The sequence below is a fragment of the Herpailurus yagouaroundi genome, unplaced genomic scaffold (genome assembly GCF_014898765.1).
Source record: "Herpailurus yagouaroundi ecotype Mexico unplaced genomic scaffold, PumYag 198, whole genome shotgun sequence".
Taxonomy (NCBI): Eukaryota; Metazoa; Chordata; class Mammalia; order Carnivora; family Felidae; genus Herpailurus; species Herpailurus yagouaroundi.
Genome location: NW_024412429.1, coordinates 11,741,774 through 11,754,424, shown reverse-complemented (window position 1 = coordinate 11,754,424; position 12,651 = coordinate 11,741,774). Strand labels below are relative to the sequence as shown.

The window sequence follows — 12,651 nt, the reverse complement described above, 5'->3', positions numbered from 1 at the left end:
GTTGGTTAAGTGTCTGACTCTTGATTTCAGCTCAGGTCATGATCTCACAATTTGCGAGATCAAGCCCCATGTTGGGCTCCCTGATGATGGTGTGGAGCCTGCTTGGGATGCGCTCTCTCTCCGCTCTCTCTGCCTCTCCCTCGCATGCTCTGTCTCTCTCAAAATAAATAAATAAATAAACATTTAAAAAAATTTTTTTTATCCTTTCTTTCAATACCCAATGAGCAGTCACAGTCGCATCTTGTGTGACAACACACTTTCCTCATATTATGTTGGGTTATTTCTGAGACTCCTCAGGGTACTGTTAGAGTATCCACACATTCATCCCAGCAGATGGCTGTCCCTTCCATTTCAGAATACTGCTCCGGGCCTCTCTGCACGTCATTCTTCCATTTAGTTAATTCATTCCTGTAACACTATGGCTTACCTGAATCCAGGCCACTGCACTGCATGTATAGACATAGGTTTCATACTTAATTTCCTAAATCACAGCTAAAATGATGATAGCCCATACAAAGTTTACTAGAGCTAGAAGTTAGAAAATGGAGAATAGAATATACATGAAAAAAATGTTTTCCAATTTTTTAGTACTTTAAATCTCTTTAAATTTCTCTGCTACTTGTCTTAGTCTGTTCGGGCTGTGGTAACAAAAATACCACAAGCTGGGTGGCTTATAAACAACAGAAATTTATTTCTCATAGTTCTGGAGGCTGGAAAGTCCAAGATCAAGGCGTCAGCTTTCATTCTAGACCAAAATGCAACTTGTCATCTTCAGCCAAAGGAAAATATTATTATAAAAATTTCACAGAGATAAAATTTTCCCCTAAATGAGACAAACTTATATTACTTGCACATAATTTAATAGACCAATATCTGAAGGTCCTTCATGCAGATCCTGGTGCTGTTCCCAAGAACTCTGGGCGCCTATATGTATTTGTCTCAACATCCCAAAGTGATGATCTCTTCCACCGTTGGAAAGACAAATGAAGAATCTGCTGGGGACAAATTCCAGCTGCCACCCCAGAATGCAGAGATTTCTTAAGACTCACCAAACAGCAAGCTTTTCATTACCAACAATTTTAAGATCCACATTTTGCTCTAGCCAAATACACACACACACACACACACACACACACACACACACGAAGGAAGGAGAGGGAGAGGGAGGAAGGGAGGAAGGGAGGAAAGAAGGAAAGAAGGAAGGATGGAAGGAAGGGAGGAGGGATGAACAGAGGGAGGGAAGAAGGAAGAAAGGAAGGAAGGAGGGAAGGAAGGGAGGGAGGGAGGAAGAAGGAAGGGAAATCTCCCAGCAGTGAGATAGCAGTTGTTTGTCCCATATGAAGGGATGAAAATCAGAGCTCATTTTTGTTTGAATTCACACTTCTTTGATGGCTCAATTATTTATTCAGGATTTAGATTCTTCACCTGGCTTCAACTCTGTTACCCTTTTCATGTATCCCCCACTTCCTGGATCCATGCTCTGTGTGCTTACCTCAGTTTTCTGGTACAGCCAACTAGCAGACCATAAACCCAGAAGCCAGGAGCCACAAGAGAAAGGAAAAGAAAATGAAGGAAAGAAGATAATGTGTAGGACTGGCATATTTCCCCACCCTGGGCACCTACATGTGTTCCCACGGGAGCCATGTGAACTCTACAAGCAGGATCCCCTCTGTTGTGGGATCTGGGGCCACACTGAGTTCGTGTCGAGGTTCATTTGGGCTCTTGTTTGTTTTGGAACCAAGCCCCTTGATTTATAAAATGTCGGAAACTATGTCCCCCAAAATTTTGCTTCCTTCCATTCATTAACTCAGTAGTATTTACTGGCACCAACTACATGCCAGAAACTCTACTAAATACCATGATCTTAGCAGTGAACCAGACCAACACTGCCCTTGCCTTGTCGTCGTGAACACAGACTTGAGACAAACCATTTTGAAAGAGTCAGCAAAAGGTGCTTCTTTAAGCACAAAAATTCCTGCTTTGTTTTCCCACTTAGCGCCTCCTTGGCTCACTTTCTCTGGAGCCCTAACACCACCTTGCTTCCCCCAAGGTCAGGTCTCCCCGACCTCAAGGCTCTGCACCCACCTCCACACGTCTCCCACCAGCCCTCTGCCAGAATAAACTGTCTCCTGGCCAAGGCTGTGACATTGCCACCTGCTAGCCCATTCTCCTACTTAGACCCTCCCTGAAGCTCAGGCCTTCTAGATTTAATGTTCACCTGTGATCACCTTCCACCTGAACCTGTCGAGTCCCCAGTAACCAGCCCTAATCTGGAGAGAGGATGGGACCAGATACAAGGAAGGAGTCCCACATATGACATTAATAGGAGCTAAAAAAAAAAAAAAACAACACGTAGAAAGAAATCTCCCTGTGGTGAACTGTAATCTAATATCTTGCTTTCTGAAGAGTGATTACTTGTGTTATTTTTCTTATCGTCACAACCGTATTTGTTATTAAGCTCATTTAAATGAATAAATAGGCACATAACTTGGGAAGAAAGTCAGTTAGACTTTAATTAAACAACTTGTTTTTCTATCCCAAGAGTTGTTTAATAGAAAATTGTTTTACATACGTGTGTATTGAATCAGCTGTCAGCGTCAGCTGATTTGGAATAAAGTTCTTTGGTAGAAAACAGAGCACAAGCTACTCTGCATAACTCATATTAACAATTTGTAATTAATGGACCAACTTTATGGGGATTGTAGGCTTCAGAGAGGTGGAGAGGTATACTTCCAATCTTATATTTTTTAGCAGAGGTTATAAAGGTCGGCACCATTGATCCAAAGGAAAGAAACATACGCCAGCCTCCAATGTATAAAAATTGTTGACTTTGCCGATTTTTAAAAAATTGATCCCTCAATTAGTACAATGAAGGGAAAATTACTTTGTAGCTGCCAGAGAAAATTAAAACCACAAATATCTTTGTTGGAGCAATGATGCATTGTGATATAAAATGGAACTGTGGGCACAGAGTGGAGCTGCAGTATTTATTTGCTAGATCTGCTGATGTTATCCCTTTCTATACATAAGCAACAGCAAAAAAAAAAAAAAAAAATCAAACATGCAGTAAGGCATTGGAAGCACATCACTGGAATTTTATCTGCTCAAGGCTTCGGGAATGTGACTTTCCCTCGATTTTATCAGTATAGAACACAACATAGTTTCTATTCTAAAGGGATACATTGATCACAACCTCACAAAAGAGGTATGCATCATACTCCAACAGAGAACTCTGCTACTCTACATTCTGATATTGTTACCTATTCTGTCATCAACATACGGCTTCCGCTTCTCTCTCATGCTCGCCTGAAGGCTCTCCTTTAAGCCACAAGCCAGAAATTTGGTCTGCAATAAAGAACAGCCTCAGAGCTCACGAAAAGGACTCTGCCAGGTATTTTTTAACAATTGATATTTCAGAAAATAGACTTAGAAGGTGACATCGCTTAGAAAATTGCAGAGGGACGTGGGATTTCCAGGATGCTTTGTAATTCAGTACCAGATACTTTTATAGACGCCAACTGATGACTCAAGCTCTAATGGAAGAAGAATAAATTAAGAATGACTGAAGGAACTCAACAAGAACATCTAATTGTGATCATTTATTTTGGAATAATGCTGGTAGGGTTTTTAATGTTCTATTTTCTGGCTATATGGGAAGGCGCTTTCTTTCTTGATCTCAGCTGCTTTCCTTTTTTTTTTTTTTCTTTTTAATTGTTGTAAAACATTTATAACAAAAAAATTTGCCATCTTAACTATGTTTAAGAGTGCAATTGAGTGGCATGAATTACGTTCACAATGTTGGGCAAGCATCATCATATCTAGTTCCAAAACTTTGTCATTGCCCCAGATAGAAACTCTGTTCTCCATTCTCCAGCTCCTGGTAACCTCTAATCTATTTGCTGTCTCTATAAATTTTCTTGTTCTAGAGACATCATGCAAGTGGAATTATACAATATAGTTGATACACTCTTATCCAGAGGGATACGTTCCAAGACCCACAGTGGATGCCTGAAGCCAGGGATAGTACCAAACTGTATGTATACTATGTTTTTTTCCTATACACACATACCTATGGTAATTTATTTGTAAATTAAGCACAGTAAGAGATTAAAAGCAATACATAATATGAACTAGAATAATTATAACAATATACTATAATAAATATATGGGAATGTGGTCTCTTTCTCTTTCAAAACTGTGCCTAAACCCTTTTCCTTCTTGTAAAGACGTGAGATGATAAAACACCTACGTGATGACATGAAATGACGGGAATGACCTAGGCACTGAGACATAGCATTGGGTTGCTATTGACTTTCTGGCCATATGTCAGAAGGAGGACCATCTGTTTCTGGACTGCGGTTGACCACAGGTAACTGAGACCACAGAGAGCAAAAGGGGAGATCACGGATGGCCGGGGGAGGGGAGGATTATATTTGAATTTTTACATCCGGCTTATTTCACTTGGCATAAGATTTTTCAAGTTTCATCTATTTTGTAGCATTTATCAGAACTTCACTGTTTTTTTTTTTTAAGTTTATTTATTTATTTTTGAGAAAGAGAGAGAGCGCATGGTGGAGGGGAAGAAAAAAGGGACGGAGCGAGAATCCCAAGCAGGCTCTGCACAGTCAGCCTAGAGATCGATCCAGGGCTCAAAGTCACGAACCTCAAAATCATGACCTGAGCCAAAATCCAGAGTCAGATGCTTAACCGACTGAGCCACCCAGGCACCCTAGAACATCACTTTTTATAGCTGAATAACATTCTATTATGTGTATATATTACATTTTCTTTATCCATTCATCAGTTGATAGACATCCAGATTGTTTCCACCTTTGGCTGTTGTGAATAATTCTGCAGTGAGCAAGCATCTGCTTGAGGCCCTGTTGTAATTCTTTGGGGTATATACTTAAGAAAGGAATTGCTGGGTCATCTTCTTGATCTATGTCTAATCTCAGTTTAATAACTCTATGTTTGCCTTTTGTCCCCTCTAACTCCTCCAAATTCAGAAACAAATACTTCCATTGAGTTTCTTTACCTTTAATGGCCAGGTAATTATTTGCATTCATTTACTGAAACTAATCAGAATGTAATTGAACAAACTTTTTAATAAAGGCTGTACCTAGAGTGTCATGTTTCAGAATAAATCTCACTTATTCAGTTATGAAAAACCCACCATTAAGGGTCAAGGTTCGCACTTCATGGGTGGAACCAACGCCTACAAAGTTCTCCTTGAAAACTGTTCTCATGTTCTATTTTACAGGGTCCCAGACTTACAGGGAGACATTAGGAGAAACCTTAGGAGATTGGAGACATTTCAGAAAGAGGAACTCACACAGATTCCTAGGTACTTCAGGCAGAATCTGACAGAGATAGATTTCTGGGGGTTGGCTTTTTAGCCTCAAAATAGAAGAAATACAAGCAATGATTTATTTAAGCACTGGGGAATAGAGATTATTGAAAAATGCAATCTTGGGTTTTTATAAAATCTTTGACAATGTTTTTTATTTTGATGGTTGCTTAATACCATATGACTCTAGACTTGATGACTATCCTATAGTGCATATATGTATTCATTAATATTGAATGCTGCACCCATGAGGCCACGCCTTTTTGAAACAAGAATATTCCATGGAGAAAATTTATAAACACACATTTTAAAAATCCAGAACTTGGAAATAGATGAAAAGATGGCTCATATCCTTTCCAATCATACCCAGAGCATTGTCCAACAGGACTACCCAAGGATTGTCTGATTCTCTAAGCATATATGCTTTAATCATTTACTATTAACTAGGGTATGCTACAAATCTATAAGGATAGACTTCACGCTGTATAAAAATAATAATTACTCAAATTATTTTTGTCATATGGGCAATGGAAATGAATTTTACCCTGCAGATAAGCAAATGGCTTCTGTCTGGTTAAGAAGTGTTCATCACAAAGGTGAGAGTTGTATTGCTTATAACTGTGATATTCTCCAGTCTTGTGCATTAACCAGTTTTGTATGGGATGTGGCACTTTTTCTTTCAGGACTAAATACTTCTGCCCCTCTTACACTTTTTAGAGCCAGCTCACCAACTTTTTAATTTTCTCATTCATGATTTAAATAAATCTTTGACATGTGCTCATTCAAAAAAAGAAAAAGTGAACGGCAGGTTAGACTAGCTGCAGACTTTGATGAAAAATCAGAAGGTTCAGATTACAACGGAATAATATCCTCAAAGTGCCCAGAGAAAATCATGGTCAACTTAGGTATTTTCAGATAACTGAAGATAAAGAAAATTCTATCAATCCAATAGAAGTGAGGAAAAGAAGGGAAAGAGACAAAGAAAAGGGACAGTAAACCAGACAGGGTAAATTAGGTAGTGGAAGTAAATACAAACCCACTAGTAACTTTAAAAATGTGAATAAATGCTTCTATTAAAGATGGGGAGGGGCGCCTGGGCGGCTCAGTTAATTAAGCATTGGACTTCAGCTCAGGTCAGGATCTCAAGGCTGGTGAGTTCGAACCCCTCCTTGTTAGGCTCTGTGCTGACGGCTCAGAGCCTGGAGCCTGCTTGGGATTCTGTGTCTCCCGCTCTCTCTGCCCCTCCTCTACTCACACTCTCTCTCTGTCAAAAATAAATTTTGATTTTTTTTTTAATGGGGATTATTACGTGGATTTTATTCAGCTATCTGGTGTTTTCAAAAGCTACTAAAACAAAACCTCATGAAAATATTTAAAATAAATACACAGCAAATTATGTTCCAGACAAATACCAAAAAGCAATAAATTCCAACACAGAAAATTATTATCAGACAAAATAGAATTTCAGGAAAAATAATCAATAGACGTAAAAAGCTACTGTGTAACAACAAAGGGAAACTTTCTAACAATGAAGCATGAAAATCGTGAAATTGCATGCCCTCATGCACATAGCTACAAAATACATAGAGCCCAGAAGTGACAGGATTACAATGCAAAGTTGACATACCTCTATCAAACAGAAACACCTAGTTAAGAAAATATTATTGAGGCTAAAGATTTTAATGACAAAATTAAGTTTAATGTAAAAGCAAACATGAAATATTTGCAAAGAATGCCCTGCCTACTAGATCATGAGGATATTGTGATAAATTTCAAGAACTCGTGCATATTTTAGGCACTGATATTCTGCTGAGAATAAATTCCCTGATAACAACCCAGTTTAACTGGAAATAAAACAATAAAGAAATGGCAAATGTTATACATGCCTGGGTCTATCTTAGTCCCTTTCCCCCCATGTATTATCTAATAATGTATAGTTTAAAGAAAAGATCACAATAAAAATTGCAACATATTTGGAACAAAACAGCATTAAAAACTACTATGTACCATAACTTAGGAAATAGAGCCAAATGTGACTTAAATAGAAAAATGTATGGTCTCGGTATTTTTTTTTTTAATATTGAAAATAAATTAACTAAGTATTCAGTTTCTGAATCTGGAGAAAAATCAATGAATTCAAATATAAGAAGAAAGGACTATGTATGAGCCAAAATAAATAAAATTGACCGGAAAATATAGACATCATTTGTAAGACACATATATTTTAAAAATTACGTAGCACAAAAAAATCTGGCAATATTAGTCAGGAAAAAAGAAATCAAGACATCAATCAAAAAGAAAAGAAATAACAACTTTAGGGGAAAATGGGAAATAACTATCAATACATTTGAGATTTTTAAAGCCAACAGAGTATCATCAACAATTTCATGCCAGTACACTGAAAACTTAGTCAAATGTATAATTTTTGAGAAAAATGTGAATTAATAAAGTTATTTTATACACAAGATGATTTATAAACCATTATATATAAATTTATTTTGATATTTTCCTCCAAGGGGAACTCAGAGCGGTTACCAAATCTTCCACAAATAATATTTACATAATATATAAAGCAATTTCAAAGAATAGAAAAAAGGAGAAATTTTCCTAGAGATCAAAACATGACATGAACAGTTCAAGAAAGGAAAATTATAGGTCAATTTCATAAAGTAGACGTAAAAAAAAATCCTAAATAAAATATTAGCAAGCACAATCTATTAATATAACATTTTGTAAAAATTGGTGAAATGTAACAGCAACAAAACCCCAGAATGACCAAGTACAGTTTATTCCAGAAATGCAAAGATAATTTGCTATTACAAAAACTTCACACATTAATAGATTGAGGAAAATTAGATGACCATCTAAATAAGTGAAAAACAAAAATTAATCAAATTTCACAGCTCATGAGTAACAAATGCTTTTAATATTCTAAAACTATAAGGTCTCATGAAGGATTTCTACCAAAAGTCTACAACAAACCTTACAGAGAATGGGGGCACTTCAAGAATTTTCTCAGGCATCACCATTTTTATCATTCACAGTCCGGGGAGGGCTGAGTAAAAGCAATAACCAACAACAACAAAATGAATCAAATTTTTAAGAACTGGAAAAGAAAAACCACAATTTTCATTACTTACAGATAATGCAATTATCTACAGAGAAAAGCCAAGAAATTTTTCAAAAACATCATTAGAATCAAATGTATTCTAATGTATTGCATTTACAGACTAAGTTGGAGAGACACCCGAGCTGAATTTTTATCATGCTGACACTTTCCATCTATGAATAGGGTGCGCTTCTCCATTTATTTAGGTCTTCAAATAATGTATTCAAATACATTAGAAAAATGTATCGAGATTGCTGGATTCAAGCCCACCACATAAAATTTGTATTTTTCTCTGCCACAGAATAAAATATTTAACCTAATCATTAAGAACAAACAAACGTCTACTCTGTAATAACTTGTTTCTTTCCTCCTGGAAGCCTATAGGTTTTTAGTCTTTATCCCCCACTTTAATGAATTTCACAGGATGTGCTTGGGTTCTGTCTTTTCTCCTCAATCCTCTTTATAACTTGGGGAATTTTTCAGTCTCCAGATTAAGTCTCACCCCACCTCATGCATATTTCCTTTCAGGGCTTCTTTACTAATATGGAATAACTTTTACTAATTATTTAGTAATTATTCACATATTAAGTCTTGGGAATGTATCCCTGTCTCTTCTCCCTCATCATTTCAGCCTCTTTATACATTTGCTCTGTCCTCTGAAGTCATTCTTGTGCTTCATCTCCCAGTCTACTGATTAGGGTCCCAACAAGCTCTCCATTCACTGTCACCAAAAGCCTGGTGCCCAGTGGGATATCTCTCAGCTGAGATTTAAATAGAGCCCGAGGCCTCATCTATGTCACAGGGCATAAAGTTGTATGTATCCAATGGCTCAAGGGACACAAGTAGCTTGGGGCATAGGGAAGGAGGGAAACGTAATTAGTTTACGTGTTTCCATTCACACCCCTTGACCAAAAGATCCCATTCACAATAGCACCAAAATACAAGATGTTGCAGATATGTGCAATCAATGCAACAAAAATGTAACAAGTTATGAGGGGAAAAATCCTAAAACATTATTGAAGGACTTCAAAGAAGACCTAAATAAATGGAGAGGTATTCATAGGCGGAAAGGGTCCGCATGATAAGAATTTAATTTGGATGTCTCTCCAAATTAGTCTATAAATTCAATGCAGTTCTAACAAAAATTGCACCACATATGTATGGAGCTTGATGGATTGAATCTAAAATTCATACGGAAGATTATAAGTTCAGGAAAAGCTAAGACAACTCTCAAAAAATAAAAGAGAGATGAAATTTGCCATATGACACAACGAGGCTTATTTTAAGGTTAGAATAATTAAGACAGTGTGATATTAGGCACAGTGAGAGAATTATAGATAATTGGAATAGCAGTGAAGGACAACTAATAAATTCAAATATATTTGGGAGTTTATTATATGACCATGGGGTCAATCTACCAGTGGGTGAGATTAAATATGCTTTAATTTCTATATCATTTTTAGCTAAAACTGAAAGAGAAGTTAATCTTGATCAATATCTAATATGCACACTATATTGCATCTTTATTAGGTACTATGTCAGCGGACAGGGGTCTCTTACGGTGGGTAAGTACCCTGAGAAAGGCAGGAATACCACAACACAGAAGAGTTGCCCTCAACCACCATGAACAGACCTTAAAAATGCCCCAGATTAAATGTAGAGATAATACCACACTTAAAATACATTAAAATACATTCACTATATATATATATAAAAGATCATTGCAGCAAAGACATTGAAGCCAGAAATGTATCAAGGGCCACAGATTATTGTTTATGTGGCCAATTTTGTCAGAGTCTTTATAATACAGTAGAAAATATATGGTATTTCACAATGAAACAGGTGAGAGATGGTGCAAATGTGTTGTTCTACAAAGAAGTTCATGGTTTAGTTTGTGGCAAGTTATTTTAAATAATTGTCAAATTTACAGTTGAGCTGCACATAATTCTTTTACAAAGTGACAAGTGTTCCCAGTTTGCTGACCTTTTCTACGATGAAAAGCAGCTCTAAGTAGTTTGCTACTAAAAAAAAAAAAAAAAAAAAAAAACAGTTTCAGGAAAAAAAATCATATTTAATCTGCCCCTTAAAAAGCAAGAGAACTTTTTAACAACAGTTGAAAAAGAAACTGCTTTTCAAAACTCAGTCTATGGATTAAGCATTTTGCAAAAAGATATTTGGGAACATTTCCATGAATATGCAGCCTTACTGCAGTAACAATATAAATATCTCTTCTATAAAATATACCATATATGCATCTTTAAAACCGTAGAAACATAATTTTCCAACCAGCTTAACAATCATACCAGTGAAACACGTCTGCGGGTTTTGAACCAGACCCCCCGCCACGTGGGAGGTTTGATGGGGAACAAAGCCCATGTCATCACAGAGCAGAAGGCAGATGAGTAGACCAGCCATCACTGCCGGGTGCAGAAAGTGCTCTCCGAGGAGGAGGGCTCCTAATTCAGTCTCGAGGGGGAAATGAAAGCTTCCTGATAGAAGTGACATCACAGTTGAAATCTGAAGGACACGCATGAAAAGGTGGGTTAGAGAAGGAGGTAGTAAAAAACGTGGGATGAGGAAGGCTCACTGTTCACCCAAATGGACCATAGACCATAGCAGGGCGGGGCCCACTGGCCCTAGAAGGCATCATGCTCTTCTTATTCTGACATCACAGAACCTGACCCTGAAAGTTTGGGTGGATATTTCAACTGGAAACGGAGACTGGTAATGTCAACAAGAGAGGCACGGGAGGAGAAGGCTGCTGGGATCAAAACGAGGTCCAAATACAGGGGACGCACCCTTCCTCTCCTACCGCTTCCCATCACTTCACAACACTCTCCTCAGCCCTATTCTCTCCCTCTCCCCTAAGGTATGCCACCCAGGCATCAGGAACCTGACCCAAGAACAGCCGTGTCCCCTTTTTAAAAAAAAAAAATCTCTCTTTTATATATGGTTGACGAGAAAAGTCATATCTAGATTGTCACTTGGATGCAGAAAATATGGGGGTTAATGCTTTTCTCCTCATGCTCCAATCTAGGTTACCAGAGAGTTCTTTTCATTGAGTTTTTCACCCCAAACCCAGATAGCCATGCAATGGTACTCTGGTTTCCTTTGCTAATGTCCCTTCTGTATGTATTTCTATCAGGAACCTCTTGGGGAAAAAGGTGTCACCTGTGGAAGAATGACTGGGTCCCTGGCCTAGCAGTGGTCAGACTTTACTGGGCACACAAATCAGTGCTGGGGTAGGGTTGTGGGTCTTGTGAAATGCAGATTCCCATCCAAGTAGGTCTGGAGTGAGACTCTGATATGCACTTCGAACAAACTTCCAAGTTAACAAAAGCCTCGGCCATCTTTTTACCTCCCCAATTTCCCGAAATAAGAAAGTACCTGATTCCTTTAAATGAAATTATGACTTAAATCACAGAAGATATTTATGCCATATCCTATGGGCTGAACTGCATCCCCTCTAAATTTCCGTGTTGAAGTCCTGGTGCCCAGTACCCTAAATGTGACAGTATTTGGAGACAGGATCTTTAAAGATGTGTTGAGTTAGAATGAGGGCGTTGGGGTGGACTCTAATTCAACCTGACTGGTATCCCTACAGGAAGAGGAGATTTGGACACACAAAGAGACACAAGGGGCACTCCACAAAGGAAAGAGCGTATGAGGACACAGCAAGAAGACAGCCATGTGCAAGCCAAGGAGAGAGGCCTCAGGGAAAACCAAACCGGCTGACAACTTGGCCTTGGACTTTCAGCCTCTAGACCTGTGGAAAATAAATCTCTGCTGTCGAAGCCACCCAATTTGGGCTATTTTGTTATTGCGAGCCTAGCAAACTAATACCTTGTGGTATTAAAAGAATTTGCAATCTTTGGGAAGTAACAAAAATAGTACAGGGAACTTCAAGTTGAAAATAGGCACTTACAGAATAGTCCATCTGACTTTCCAAAATGGAAACAGCATGAATTCCAAAAATTGCAGGTGAGCACAGTTGAAATGAATTCTCATGGCAAAATTTTGGACAGGATTGTTAAATAGGTGGCTGGTGAGCTCTTAGAAAATAGAGCCATAAGGGAAAAGCTGGGTTCACTCAGATTGTCATGCTGAGCAAACCTCATTTCCTGTGCTGATAGGGTGGTAGGTGGAGATTATGGGAAGGCCACAATCATACGGTATCTAGATTTCAGTAAGATAT

At 38.0% G+C, this 12,651-nt stretch overlaps 1 long non-coding RNA gene across 1 annotated transcript; it reads left to right on the top strand.

Annotated features, from left to right (window-relative positions):
- Window positions 1-3,762: 3,762 nt before the first annotated feature.
- LOC121013271 (uncharacterized) lies at window positions 3,763-12,254 on the top strand. Its single transcript, XR_005782612.1, has 3 exons — window positions 3,763-4,033; window positions 4,227-4,369; window positions 12,061-12,254. It is a non-coding gene; the product is annotated as an uncharacterized LOC121013271 (long non-coding RNA).
- Window positions 12,255-12,651: the final 397 nt, after the last annotated feature.